The sequence below is a fragment of the Podarcis pityusensis genome, assembly GCF_964106645.2.
Source record: "Podarcis pityusensis genome assembly, chromosome: 14".
Classification (NCBI taxonomy): domain Eukaryota; kingdom Metazoa; phylum Chordata; class Lepidosauria; order Squamata; family Lacertidae; genus Podarcis; species Podarcis pityusensis.
In genome coordinates this window covers 36,480,230-36,495,155 of record NC_138039.1, presented here as the reverse complement: position 1 = coordinate 36,495,155, position 14,926 = coordinate 36,480,230, and the positions used below count along the sequence as shown (strand labels likewise).

The 14,926-nt window shown below is 44.0% G+C and overlaps 1 long non-coding RNA gene across 1 annotated transcript in view; it reads right to left on the bottom strand.

The window, feature by feature from the left end:
- Positions 1 to 7,951, bottom strand: part of LOC308462750 — an 83,593-nt gene extending 75,642 nt beyond the window's left edge. The window contains exon 1 of the long non-coding RNA XR_013979309.1: positions 7,787 to 7,951. This is a non-coding gene — a long non-coding RNA (uncharacterized lncRNA). The remainder of the gene's footprint in view (positions 1 to 7,786) is intronic.
- Between the last annotated feature and the right edge of the window lie 6,975 nt (positions 7,952 to 14,926).

The following is a 14,926-nucleotide window of genomic DNA, read 5'->3' as shown; positions in this document are numbered from 1 at the left end:
CATCGGCCCAGTATGCCTGAAGGAGGGTCTCCACCCCCATTGTTCAGCCCGGACACTGAGGTCCAGCTCTGGGGGGCCTTCTGGCGGTTCCCTCACTGTGAGAAGTGAGGTTACAGGGAACCAGGCAGACGGCCTTCTCGGTAGTGGCACCCGCCCTGTGGAACGCCCTCCCATCAGATGTCAAGGAAATAAACAACTATCTGACTTTCAGAAGACACCTGAAGGCAGCCCTGTTTAGGGAGGTTTTTAATGTTTGATATTTTATCGTGTTTTTAGCATTTTGTTGGGAGTTGCCCAGAGTGGCTGGGGAAACCCAGCCAGATAGGCGGGGTATAACTAATAAATTGTTGCTGTTATTGTTGTTGCCTAGTCCAACCCCCTGCAGTGCAGGAATCTGAGCTAAAGCATCCATGAAAGATGGCCATCCAACTTCTGCTTAAAGACCTCAAAGGAAGGCGAGTTCCCAACCTCCTGAGGGAGACTGGGAGATTGTTCCACTATTGGAACAGCTCTTACTGTCAGAAAGTTTTTGCTGGTGTTTCATTGGAATCTCCTTTCTTGTAACTTGAAGCCATTGGTGCGAGTTCTACCCTCCAGAGCAGGAAAAAGCAACTTTGCTCCATCTTCCACATGACAGCTCTTGAGATGGCTATCCTATCTCCTCTCAGTCTTGTGGGAATGTTCAGGGAGGCAGGAGAAGATATATTGTTTAATTATATCCTTCCCAACTTGTGTTAACAAGCTCTACAAATTAGCAGAGTAACATTCCCCTTTTAAACTTTCATAGCGGATATGTTTGCCAGGCTTGTATAAGCCTCTAAAATAAGTTTCCTGGTAATTCCCCTTTATTCCCTCATAAAAAGAATAGACACAACACAGTCTTGTATAAAAGTATAAAATAGTTTACTCACACATCCTGTTCACAGATGGATCCCAGAAGGCAGAATTAAGTTACAAAATATATACATGTGGAATCTATCCCATAAGGAGATAATTCCTTTGTCCTCTCTTGGCAGGAAGCCAAGAGCGCATCTCAGGAAGAAGATGTTGCTTCTTCAAGGAATGGAGTCAGAGACAGAGATGGCTGCCTCCCCTGTCCTATTTTGTTACCTGTACAGGTGAGGTCACGCCCACCTCTGGTCACATGTAGAGGAAGTTTGTCCCAGCCCAGGAAGAAACAGGAAGTTCCAACTGGCTGGTCCAGACATCCCCTTTTTATGTCCACTCTAGAAATGTTGTATTTGACTGCTCTGTGTTTCATACCCCACAAGTCTCCTCTTTTTCAGTTGTGAAAAGAGTTGTGAATAATAGTCCAAAACTCAGATCCTCCAAACTGTGTATTGACACCACCTCATTTTTGTATGTGTATTTAAGTTCCTCCGCACCAGGCAGACATGGAAAGAGTTAAGAAGAGGCACCGTTGTAAGACAATCCTCCACCTTCGCCACTGGTGGGCAGCTTCTCCTTCAGGAATGTTCAGTGAAAGGCTACAAAGCATGCATAATGGCACTCTTCTCCCTCTTCCCCTCCTTCCCCCCCTTTTTATTATTTATTTATGCTGGTTGCCGGCAAGGTTAGAACAAGACATTGTCTGGCTCTTTGTAGACAAGGCAGAGCCCTATTCATCGCTCAGTGACAAGCAGAAAATCGGGGAAGAAAGCCCGAAGGAAAACAAGTCATCAACTGGGCCCACATGAACCCACACCTGCAATCAGAGGCGGGCTGCAACAACAAGGCCCCCATTTACAGTAGGTTGGGGTGCTGTCTAGATACACCAAACTGTGCCCCAGGAAACCCATGGGGTTCCTTGGAAACATAGCAGTGATTCCTTAATGGAAAGATCAGTTATGGTGGGCGACTGTCACTGAAAAACAGCTTGCTCATCACTGTGCCAATCTTCCTTTGAAAGATAGGGTGCTGGGAATGTTTTAGACCAACGACAGAGAAGGGTCGCCATCCTGGCTGGAGCTGATGGGAGCTGTAGCCCAAAAACATCTGGAGGGCCACAGCTCCCCATTTCTGATTGAGATGATGCTGTCAGTTTACATGGATTTACATTAAGACCCAGCAGTGATTCCAGTGTAGGGATTAAAGAGTCTATCAATTTCAGTCCTCTCAATTTCTCATTCTTCCAATCTTAAATTCAGTTATATGCATTTCTGTGATTTGTTTATTTTACCCTCATGGAAATTCAGCATTTTAGTGCCAATTTCTCCCAATGAACATACTTTTGTATGCATTTTTGACTAATGTACACATTTTTGCAAGTGCTCTTCCCTAATGTAATGCATTGCTTGCTGGGAGAACTGCACTGCAAAATCTGGATAAATGCAAATTACAAATGATGGCTTTGTTTCGGTTCTCATATAGTTTCAGAAAGTATGAATTTGATAGATTCAAATTTAAATACAAATTGCATTTCTCCCCCGTCTTGTTGGGGGAGACCTTGACTACATTAGATGCTAATGCATATACCTCACTTCCTTCAAAATAGAGCTAGCCAAACCTGCTGTGCTTAGGTGCCCTTCTGCTCAGTGGGGCCCTGGACCTCAGTCTCAAAATCCTACCCTCATAGCATCAATCACTCTGCAGTGGCCAAGTGTCAGGAGTGAGGGGCAGTAAATCACACCATGCAAGTTGAAGTTAGCTGTTTATTAACAAGAACACAATCTGCACCATCTTGGTGTAGCGTCAGGCCTAATGATCACAGCAGCTCTTCCCTGGTAGGTCTTGCCCCATGGATCAGTTGCCAAGACTGAAAATCCCCTCTTCCCCACAGCCATCTAAATCCCCTCCTCTCCAGGGTTTCCCCCAAAGCAATTGGAGACTGTGCCTGCATGAAGCCAACCTCTCCGCCACCCTTTTCATGCCTCTTCTGATTCTAGGAGACCGGGGGGAGGGGAGCTTGTCACAGCAGGGGGAGGGAAGCATGCATGACTCTTCACCAGCCTGACTCAGCTCTGCCTCTTGGCCTCCCTCCTCCCCTGCTTCAACTTCTGCATCTGATTCTGGACTTCTGTCTGCCACAGATTCTCCCTTCTCACTAAACCCTGTTACCTCTTCAGCTTCTGAGTCCTCCTCTTCCCAGGCATCTCCCTCTTCTCCCTCTGACCAGTCATTGGTGTCCCACCACCACTTCCCAGGATCTGAGCCTCCTTCCCTTCACTAGTTCCTCCCACCATTTCTCTGCATCCAACCACTCCATGACATTGAGGGTTCCTTGCAGACAAGTCAACATGGGTACCCTTCTCTCAAAGTAAGGAGTTGGACAAAATACTGGAGAAACAAGGAGACCCATGATTCAGTTCAACTCACAGGAACATGGGAAGCTGCCATATACTGGGTCAAGCTATTTGTCCATGGAACCTAGTCTTCTCTACTCTGACTGGCAACAGCTCTCCAGGTTCTCAAGCAAACTTTCCCCCCACTCACCTCCTGCCTCCCATATTCCCCCCCCCCCCACTGGGCATTCCAAGGATTGAACTTGGAGTTTCCTGCCCATGAAAAACACACTCTGCCACTGAGCTGTGATTTCTCCCCACTAGAAAGACACAAGTGGACTGATATGTGGAGGAGTGCTCCTGTCCAGGGTTCCAGCTAGCCAGTCATGTCCCATACCAGGATACTCCATTCCATTCCACCAGTTGTCCTGTCCAGTTCCCCTGCCACCTCCACCAGTTAGCCAACATTCCATGCCCCCTGAGCATGCTCAATCCTTATTGAGCTGCTTGAAGGGGTACTCCTTCAGGGATTTTGTTAAAACATAGTTCTGAAAATCTTGAGAGTTCCCTCAAGCCATCCAATAGCTGCCTCCGCTGTATCTGGGGCTGTTTTAACCACATCAGAATCAACACTAAGAGAATCAGTCCATGATATACTATAGGACATAGATAACAGGGCTGTCACACAATTAATGAATTTAGTCAGCTAAAGTGCAAACGTTAATCAAGTCATCAATTAATTAAATATCAGTTTGCAGGTGAGGAAAAAGTTCTAAAGGAACTTGTTTTATTGATGATGCAACTATGTTGTACAACAGGCACCATCTTATAAGAAACAATCTCTTAGAAGAGGAATTTTATAAGAGGCATAATCTGTGTCAGACACAGGAGGGAATGCCTCTTTTAAGATCCTGTCTGGTATTTGCATAAGTACTTGTAATAAATATAGTTTCTGGGGTAAAAAAACAACAACCAGTGTTACAAAAATTAAAATTGGGAGCCCTGGACTTCTCTGGAAGTTTATCAAGAGTTCCTCAAGAAAAGGATCAAAAATAGCAGACAGGCTTCCCTGCAAGACAGCTTGCTCTCCACTGATGTATTCCCTTGCAATATGGAGTCACAAGGGAGTGTTGGGTAACTTGTAGGCCAGCATTTCCCACATTGTGGAGAGTAGTGAGCTCCAGCTCAACTTCAGGTGCACCTCAGCTCTGTAGCCCAACCACCTAGCCAAGCAGTAACCTTTAGGTTAGACAGATGCTAGCAGTTCCAAAAGCAGTAATAATTGACTTGGAACAGAGAGGAGGAAGGTAAGAGAGGGGTGCTATTTAAGAGGGGAAAGAGATGGCAGGGAGGAGGGATGAAAGAAACTGGTTGTTTGTGGGTGGGCATAATGGTACAGGTTAAGCGTGAAAGGGGAAGAGAAGAAGAAATGGCAAGAGATGAGCAAAAATGATTTGAGAGGCATGGGAGGAGAAGAGAAAAATAAAATAAAAACCTCCACTTACAGCCCCCTGAATAAGCAAATTCTGTCTGAAATTAGAAGTCTGAATCATAATACCTCCAGAACCAACATGCATGTACTTAGCTTGAGAAAAGAAGAACTATGGAACTCACTGTCATAAGGAAATCACAAAATTTCCGAAGAAGGATTAGATAGCAACAGAAAACGGTATCAGTAATGGCCAGCTGATTGTGCCAATCTTCATCTTCATATTGTTGCTGAGTCTGACTCTGTCTTTGCACTGCTATTTTGTGACTGGTGCACCTCAGTAATTTTTATGCCTCTTAAAGTGGGCCCTGAGGGTGCAGAACATGAGAACCCCAGTCCTCCTCTCAGTGGATGAAGGATAACAGCATGCAAAAACCCATCTGGCCACTGCTTTGCTGCCTGAAACAATGTCCCAGACTCCTCTGAGGCAGTCTGTGGGAAGTGTTTAAAAAACAACACACTGAGATATGATTCTGCTTTGAATTTTTGAAATGTTATTAGATCCTTTTGCTGTCATCTGTGGGTAGTTGTTGTTGTTTAGATAGCTGTCATTGTATTGTTCTCTCTAGTGCTTTTAATTTTGTACACCGTCTTTTCAAACAGTAGCATATTAAAAAAAAAATGTTATTGCTAGTTTTATGGACCCCGCTTTTAGAAATAAAGTTCTTCAGAAGGTGCCCTACATAATAAAAACCCTCAAGACAATGAAAATCACACCAGCATAATAATGTAGACAAGAGCCAGGATAAGTTAGGAAAGAAGTTTCTTCAAACACCATTTAAGATCAGAGGAAAACCTCTGAAAAGGTGATTTCCTAGTACCTGCCATTTTGATCCTTACTAACAGCCAGAGAATAGGACCCCCAAATACCCTTTCCAGGGCACCGAAAATAATCTAAAACTGCAGGCACATTCAGAATGGAGCTTGAGTTTGAATCTAGCTGTCCCAAGTTATAACTGTGCTTTTCATGAGAGCACGCCTTAGGTAGCTACTAAGAGTAAAATCAATGCAAATACACTGCCATAATAATCATTATAAATCCACAGTAGTTAAAGCAATTAATGAAATGGTAGAACAGCAGCCAATTAAAAACATGCATTTATTTTAAAATAATCTGGGGAATATTTGCTTGCTGGGATGAGCCCAGAATCCTATATTGCCTTCTCATGTCCTGTTGTTAACATTAATAAAAATGTTAAGACTCTGGCAAATCAAGTATCCAGAACAAAACCTAGGCAACAAAGCAGCTATTGAGAGGAAGGAAGAATAGTCTTATAAAAGAACTATAGTTGTGTGTGTTGGTGTGGGGATTATGTTTCAGAATTCAGTGTTCAAAATATCCAAAACAGTTTGCTTTTTAAAAAATCATAAAAGCATTTTTTTAAAAACCCCATGAAGATGTAATTTAAAATAACAGAATCAATGGGGAAACCATCTAAAACCAGGATAAATTTGTCAGCATCAACCAATGAAAGCAAGCTTCACCATCAAACACTAAAAGTCTGTGAGAATTAAAAAGTTAACCAAATCAAAAACTTAACCAAAAAGGTACTACCGTTGAACGTAACTAAATAAGGCCTCGTCATTGAAGATGCTTTCTCCTCAATCATCAGCTACCTAATCTCTGAAAGTAAAGCTTTGAAGAAGATCCTAGATTTCAGGCAGGTTTATATGGTAAGATGTTCCATTTCTATTTGTCTGTCTCTGTATATGGTATATGGATTACGTGTGAGAGGAGGGGGAAATGGATGGAGTTTTTGTGTGATTTCAGTGGGGCTTATTCCCAAGTAATTTGGTACAAGACTGGAGCTTTGATTGGCTAATCACCTGGCTTTTAACTGATCATTGACTAAATTCACACAAAATTTTGGATATTGCCAAGCTGCCTTTTTAACATATTGAAGGAAGTTCACATTTAATACACAAATCCTCCCATTTCTGCTGAAGACATTTATTAAACATTGCAGTGGCTACATTCTAACCAGCTTCACCATGTCACAGCTTGGGTTAAAACGCTGTAAAGCTGAAGGAATAAAAATATTTACCCACAACAACAACAACAAAAATACTGGATCAAATAACAAGGAGTCATGTGACGTGTTAAAAGGTTGTGATACACACTTTCCTTGCCTAGGGAATCCACTTGGACAGAGCTGCACAAAGTGCTGTCCCGTGGCTGCTTCCCTAGGCTCAGAGTTGTCAGCATGCACCATTTAAACTTTGTTCACGTCCATCAATCGGAATCCCGATTCAGCACCTTGGATAGGTAAAAAGCCCTAAAACGCATTCCATCTGTGGCTTCAACTTCCCCCCTTGCCTTGCCGCGGACTTTGCTATTCGAGATGTGGAAGTAGGGGTGGCGTGGTAGGGGAACCGGAATCCTCCATTCCCGTCACCCCTGCTTCCGGAAACAATACCTTGTGTCCGCACCGAGGGGTCTTAATTCGCTTTTGGCTTTGTGGGCAGTTCGCAGAAAGATTCTGCAGCCAGGCGACGACGCGTTTTGCAAGGCGAGGTGTAGCCCGGTGCGTTCCCCAACAGCCCTTTTACAGAACCAATTATCTTATTAATAATGGGACATTCAAATGATCAGCACATTAATTATCACTTTAACTACCCTTCTGTTCACACCATCAAGGCAGTCAAAGCATACTAGAAGGCTGATCGTTCGCCGAAACTCGTCCCCCGCCCATAACACTCAGTAGTGCAAATATTTTATTTTTATATTACTACACCCCGTCTATCCTCTAAGAGGCTCAAGGCGGCGCACACGTCCCGTCCCTATTCCCCACCCACCCCCCATTATATCCTCACAACAACCCTGTGAGGTAGTTGAGGCTGAAAGTGTGTGATTGGGCCACGGTGTTCGTGGTCACCTGCTCATGCGAACCCAGGTCTTTTTGGCGCTAGTCTAACTCTCTAGCCACTATACCACACTACCCCTCCAGGAAGTATACAGAGAATGAATCCAGTGTAAGAGGAAGGTACCAGGTACATCTTACAACCACACCCGTTGAAAATGTGTAGTTGAAAATTACAACCACCTATTTAGATTAGTGGTTTCATTTTCACTCACTCTTGGGAAATCCTGCCTGGCGCCCGCTCTGAAGTTCTCGCACATTTGTGTTGGCTTAACTCTGCATCAATCTCCAGGTTAAAATTGCCTGCGGGATCAAGACCGTCGCATCTCACAAGACCGGAGGCAGCAGTTTTTCTTCATGGAGGTTTTATTAGAATGTTCTGTCAATTACTATTTTTTGTCGTATACCAAATAGCTTAGTGGGAGAGGTGGATTGCCTCACTCCCCTTTCCTGGAGGAAAGTTATACTCTGTAGCAGAGCAAGCTTGAACACCGACATCTCCCATTTCAGTCGCTAAACAGGAAGTGTCTTATAGCCATTTTACAGATGCGAAAGCTGAGACCAAGGAGGAGTTGCTTGATTGCAATGTTGTTGTGTTTACAAACCGCCTTGAGCTTCAGAAAAGTGGGTGTCAAGGTTTCTAAAAACTAAATTAAGTGTATAAATCACACTAGACCATCACTTCAACCCAGTCCAGGCAGAACTGAATTAGAATTTGAACTCAGGTCTTCTGCTACATAACAGGGCGCGCTGGCCCTGAGATGATTCAGAAAACCTGCTACCTGCTTCCGGGAAGCCAAATAGCTGGTTAACAATTCCATTTAGTGTATTCCTTCCTCCTCTCTCCCTCCCTCTAAGCACAAGTCAGAACGAGTCGTGATGACTAATGGAGCATCCAGTTTCAGAGACAGTATACCAGTGAATACCAGGTGCTGAGGATAAACAACATGGGAATGCGTCTCTTCTTCTGGTCCTTCGTGTGAGCTCTCAGAGGACTTTGATCCAACAAGGCAATATCTATATTAAACCTAGAAGTAGTTGGCAACAACACTTAAGGAGGGCGATGTTTAGAGCTTTCGCACTTCTCTCCTCTTGTCAAGTAAGGGAACAGCGAAGTGCAAGTCAAAAAGAAAATCAAAACCAGCCCTCTGCTCTCCACGCTGAAAGCGTCCTAGAAACAATGACAGCTGGGAAGGCAGGTTACCTGTTGCAGGTAAGAAATTCACGATGCGCATCTCGCGCGAACTCCAAGCTGGGATGCAGTGTCCACTTCCTCTCCCTTGGAACGTAGATGCCTCGGAAAGGATCCTTTGAGATGGAGATAATTTGGATGCCGGGAGGAGGAGAAGCGAGGTGCGTTTTCCTTCAGCTCTGCTCGGCCTGCCCCAGGCAGAAAACGTTTCCTCACTCTCTTTTTTCTCTCTTTCTACTCCTCTGGAAGTTTCGTCGGGTGGACACCAGAATTCTGCAGGATGGGATCCTGACTCCCTTCCGCCCTCCCAGCTAGTTCTTTAAGACATTTTTTGTTTGTTTGTTATGAATGGGCAGAGAAAACGGATGAACTCTTTGCTCCGTAAAACCAGGACGAAAATGACTGAGAATGAAAGGGGCTTCCAATGAGCCACAATTCCCAGATTCCCAGCCTTCATTTCTTTAAAAAAAACCCCAAAAACATAGAACCTGAGATGTGGGGCAAAACGTACAGACACCATACTCACTTTTCGTGAGATTTTTTCCCCCTTTCAGTTTTACTTTATTCCTGTCATACCCTAAAAAAATAAATTTACGGGCATATGTAACCGAGGCTTCCTAAACCATATCTATAGGGGTTGTTTGGCAGTGGTAAAATAGGATGGGATTGGGTTGTATTGCTCACACGCAAATCATTCCCTTTTCTTTGTAAAAGCGAAAGTTTTTTTTCCTCCCTTGATTCCTCCGCTCTGCTGGTTTCGGTTTCGCTTCTGTATTATAATATGTACAGTATACGCATTACTTTAGAGAAACAGCTAGCCAAAAGTAAGTCCTCGCTATCCCACTGGCACTGAGGAAATTAACCGCGTGTTTAGCTTTCGCTCTCTCTCAGATATAGATGCACACGCACGTGATATAGTGGTTCAAAATGTGGTTGAACTGTGTCCGGTTTCTTTTAGAAGTCTCCACTAAAAAAAAAAAAAAAAAAAAAATGTCTGCGAGGCAAATAAGATTTTAAAGAGCGAAGAATCATATCGATAGATCGCTGTCTCTTTTTAGAAGTAAATTTTGTTTAAAGGCTTCTGAGTGAAACTAGCTTTTATGATAATGTGTGCATGTGTGTGCGTATTATTAACATATTATGGGATATAATGAGAGAGCCCATTCGGACCCCACCTAGTATTCTCAAATGTCTCTTTTTCTATTAAAAAAAAAAGTGCGGTCTGAAAAGGTGAGGCTCTTCAACGCTGGTCCCCTGGCCAGTTTCCCTGCCGTGTCACCGCTTATAGACCCTTATAGACCTGGGGGGAATCAACTAGTGATCAGAAACCTATCAAAGACTGAAAGCCAAATCTGACGGGAGTTTCGGAGACTTATTTGAAGATTCTGCTGCAAAAGGGCCCAGCTTCTCCAAGGTTTAGGTTGAATAATCTGGGGCCGGATTATATATGTGTACTTTCCTAGTATTCATATTTGTGTTTGCTTTTGTGCAGCTTTGCGACGTTGCGCTTCTTTGATATTTTCATTCCTAAATCCCTGCAGGATAGAAAGGTGGGCTATATGCTTGAATTAAAGGGGGGCGTCAGATGGTGTTTCCTGTCCCGTCCCCCCTTTTCAAGAGAGGTGCCGGGTTTTAAAAGATCGGGGGTCGGAGTCCCAGTCTAGATCATACTTTAGAAACAAACCCACGGAAATCGATGGGACACGTTATTGGCGAGTCACTTGATTCCCATGGCTCTACTCCAAGCGCGACCGACGAGGCAATTCCAACCACCTCTACTCGGACGTAAACCCTGTTGAATTCAACGGGGCTTACTCCCAGGTAAGTGGGTTTAGTTTTACAGCCTGGATCTAGGTCCGACGCCTTTAAAGGCAACGAGAGCTAGATTACAGCCCTGGGTCTGAACAACTTGTTGAGTTGCGTTTGCCCGGAAAAGAGGTTTTGGCGCACACGTTGCAAATCAACCTGTTTGCCCACGGGTGCTATTTGTCTTCGAAGGGGTCAGGTCACAGTCCCTCCTTCAAATCAGAACTGTCCCTCTCTTTGAGAAACCTAGCGACAGCGACAGGAGGCCAGGATTTTTTGGGGGGGGGGCAGGCCTTTTGCTGGGAAGCAGAACCTCAGTTTTTATGTATTTTATTGATTTTTATTGATTTATATGGGGCAGCTGCCCCTCCCTGTCTCCTCTTGGCTACGCCCATGCAGGAGGCAGGTCCTTTTCAGCCTGGGAAGGGCCGTAGCTCAGTGGAGAAGATCTACTAGGCAGGCAGAAGGTGTGTGACTTCGGTTATATATTTTGTTGTTGCAAACCGCCTTATGTATAGTAACATAGAAAGGCGGTATACAAACTAAAAGTGAAATGAAGGTCCCAAGTTCAATCCCTGGAGTTTCCAGGTAGGGCTGGGACCTGGAGAGACTTCTGCCCTGGAACCCTGGGGGAGATGCTGCCAGTCAGTGTAGACATTATGAAGCTAGAATATAAGGCAGCTTGTTTTGTTGCTAAGTTTCGGAGGTCCTAACTGGGGAATGGTCGTGTCTCTGTAGCAGAGCACCTGCTTGGCATGCAGAAGGTTCCAGGTTCAATCCTCAGCATCTCCTGGTAGGGCTAGTTAGAGACCCCTGCCTGAAACCCCTCAAGAGTCTGACTCGGTATAATATGGCAGCTTCCGAGATTCCTAAATGTCCTGTCAAAACAGGAGGCTCTCCCTAAGTTTTTATCAGCTTTGGTAATGAAATCAGGCGAGAGCCTGTGGTCCTCTAGTTGCTCTGGGACTCCAATTCCCATCAGCCTCAGCTTGCAGGGGCCAGCGAGCAGGGATGATGGGAGCTGGAGTACATCGACGTATGGAGAGTCACAGGATAGCCGCCCAGGAACTAAATCAATCCTCATATTTCGCCCTTTAAACAGGAAACAAAACCAGCACAACAGTGTCTCTGGATGAATACACGGCATGGACACAGCATATACAATTAAAAACCATTTTTAAAAGATCGTAATTTACAAAGAAATCGACAATCACGCACACAAAGGCACGGAAAGCAGCAGAGAAACCCACTTAAAAATATGGATTAATTCTGCTTTACAGCCTGTATTTTCTCCAAAGAGTTAGAGACAGCGTACATGGCTGTCACATAAGTACACAGAAACATACCGTTCCCATTTTATTCTCACAACAACCTTGCGATTGATGTAAATTGAGATGAGAGACTGATTAGGTTGAGTGATGGATGTCTTGTGTGAAAGGCTGAAAGCCTTGAGCTCTTTGGAGGAAAGGTGGAAGTATAAGTATGGCAAATAAACAAATAAATCACTGTCCTCGCCCATTGTTTGTCTCCTGCGTCTGTTACTCAAAAGTTTTTCTGTTTCTGTATTTTTTCTGCTTTCTTCCATGCAGTTCTCACATCGCCAGCAGCCACCAACAGAGCTACTCCATGTGAACTTTCAAAACATCGAAGCCACTGGCCAACTTAACATCTGGTGGCAGGGAATTCCATAAGCTAAATTAATGTGCTGTGTGGCAAAACTACTAGCTTTGTCTGTCCCGAGTACACTGCCAGTCAGTTTCACCGGGTGATCTTAAGTCACAGTGTTATGTGAAGAAGGGAGTGGGGAATATCGTCTCAAATTCTTCTTTTTATTATGTAAATTCGTCTTTTTCTAAACTTCAGAAAAATATAATTTAATTTCCTATTAGGAAAGGTGCTCCAATTTCCATTTTAAAAAAGTGTTTTAGCAACATAATCTATAACGTTAAGTACTTCATCAATGAGAGAACCTAAAAAAATAATCTATACAGTTGGAATTAAGGAGATCGAGAAATGTTTAAGGCTGCAATCGTAGACACGCTTATCTAGGAGTAAGTCCCACTGAAGTAAGTGGAGCTTACTTCTGAGTAAATATGTAGAGGATTGCAACATATGTCTGGCTCTGGAGTTGTAGTCGACCCAATCCTGCTAAGAGTAGACCAAGTGAAATTAATGGATCTATGTTAGTCATGTTCGGTCACTTCAATGGGTCTGCGCTAAGTAGGGGTAGCAATGATGACAACCCAATGCCTCGTATATTGCAAATACAAGGATACAAAAAGTGAGAACCTATACAAAGAGATTTGGAAAATATAAGCTATTGAGATCAAAGGGCTAGGGTCGCACTGAGAGGCTGCAGTCCTTTACTCGCTCCTGTACCCAGAAATGAGTCGAATTGAACGCATTGCGACTTACTTCTGAGTAGACACACTCAGGCTTGAGCTGCAAATATCTTTATCTGGAATATGTGGAGGGGGCGGTTGTGGGAGTATGGATTCTCACTCGTTTTTGGACGGCTGGTGTAAAACAATGCGCGCGATCCAATGCCTCTTACGTCGAGGAAAATTGTCTGGCCGAGCTCCAGAGGACTGCGGAATGCACCCAAAACGCAGTAAGGATTGCGGTATGTGCAAAACCACGGAGTCCAGTCTTATGAAGAAAAATAATATTGGTATCTCCATAATTCCTAATACGGATCATAATTCTATCCCAGTTGGACAAATCGTCTGATCAGTGCTTAAGTCATCAGAAGGAGACAGATTCCCCATTCCTTACCACAGAGCGAATATAATAGTCCTAACTTTGCGTATTCATGCTTAAGTTATACCTAGAAAACCCGCAAAAGGTTCCAAAAGAACGAATGTGGTCGGCAGCCAAATAGCCTCTGGGAAAGCTCCAATGCAATACAGTATATGAAAGTAAGAGCCCTTTCCGACCACCTCCTCCAAATCTTCAGTTTGAATTTGTTTCATTCATCCTTTTCTACGGGGGACGAACCAAATTTGCCGCCCCAGTTAACAAAAATCTCCTTTTTAGACCTTTCCCAGTCATCTGCTGAAAAGCACTGCCCTTTGGTTTACTTTCCACGCAAGGACGAGGTCCGTTTGGTTAGCTTCACGTCTCTGAGATTTTCAGCCCCAGCGATGCTTCCAAAGTGGTCAAGGACGCAAATGGTCAAGGATCGGGATACTGGAGAAATCCTTGCCCCCCCCCCCAGCCCCAGAAACGCTGCAAAGAATACTATGGGTGGAGGAAGAAGAAGGTACGATTCAGGAACAAGCATATGGACCCATCAGGAGCGAAATTAGTTCTCCAAAGAATTTTTAAAATACAAGCACCTGTGATGCGTATTTTTACTCAACTATAAAAGTGAAATCACGACTATTAAAATAACATGAATTTGTTTTAAACCCACGTGCCTCTCGCACCCAGGCTTGCCCTTATAGTTTCTAAACCTCCAGGCAGGTTCTATCGTATTTTCATTACTGTGCAGCATGGATTCGAGCGCTTTATGATTATTATTTTTATTAGTGGTGTTGGGATTACCAGGCCAAAGTTTGTTCCATCGCTTTAGGAGAGAGGTGTGCTTAACTTCCGCCATTCAGATGTGCAGTGAACTTGCAGTGATAATAAATTTAATAATATAATAAATGTAATTTAAAAATTTAAGCCTAAAGCAATAATAATAATAATAATAATAGAAGAAGAAGAAGAAGAAGAAGAAGAAGAAGAAGAAGAAGAAGACGAAAGCTATTTCATTAGAATTTTCCCCAAATGCTTTGACTGAAGAAGCCGAATAGATAAATTGGGCGGAGCCTTATGCACACCCCATCGAGTAGAGCAGGGCTTACTTCCGAGTAAGCCTTTAGGGTTAAGCTGTGAAGTGCTCTTCACTCGCTGGTCTAAGAAGTGCTCTCCAAAAACTGAACCACAAACAGGCCCGGCCACCACCTTCTGGCAATCAGGAAAGCGAAGTCAAGCCCAGGGAGAAAGGCTTCGTTTATTTTACAAACAAGAGGTTCCAGCCAGTGTTTACACGAGAGCCGCTCCTTTAAAAATAAAAATAAATATGCACACACACACCGCGCCAAGAACCTGGAGAGGACTGATTCTGGAGACCAATTAGGAACGTTCCTCTTGGGGAGAAGATGGAACCAGGAGAGAGGTTTGAAGCCAAAGGGCCAATTTCCACCGCACAAAGAGCTTTTAAGTACCTTTGGGGGGGAAGCGCTGGTGTTGATTCATAAAGCAGGTACTTGGGCAATCGCCATTCAAACCACGTGTCTGTGTGTGTCTGTGTGTATTTTGCTCGTCAAATGCACTTTAAGGCCGAGCAGGTGCAGCGAAGAGCCCCCCA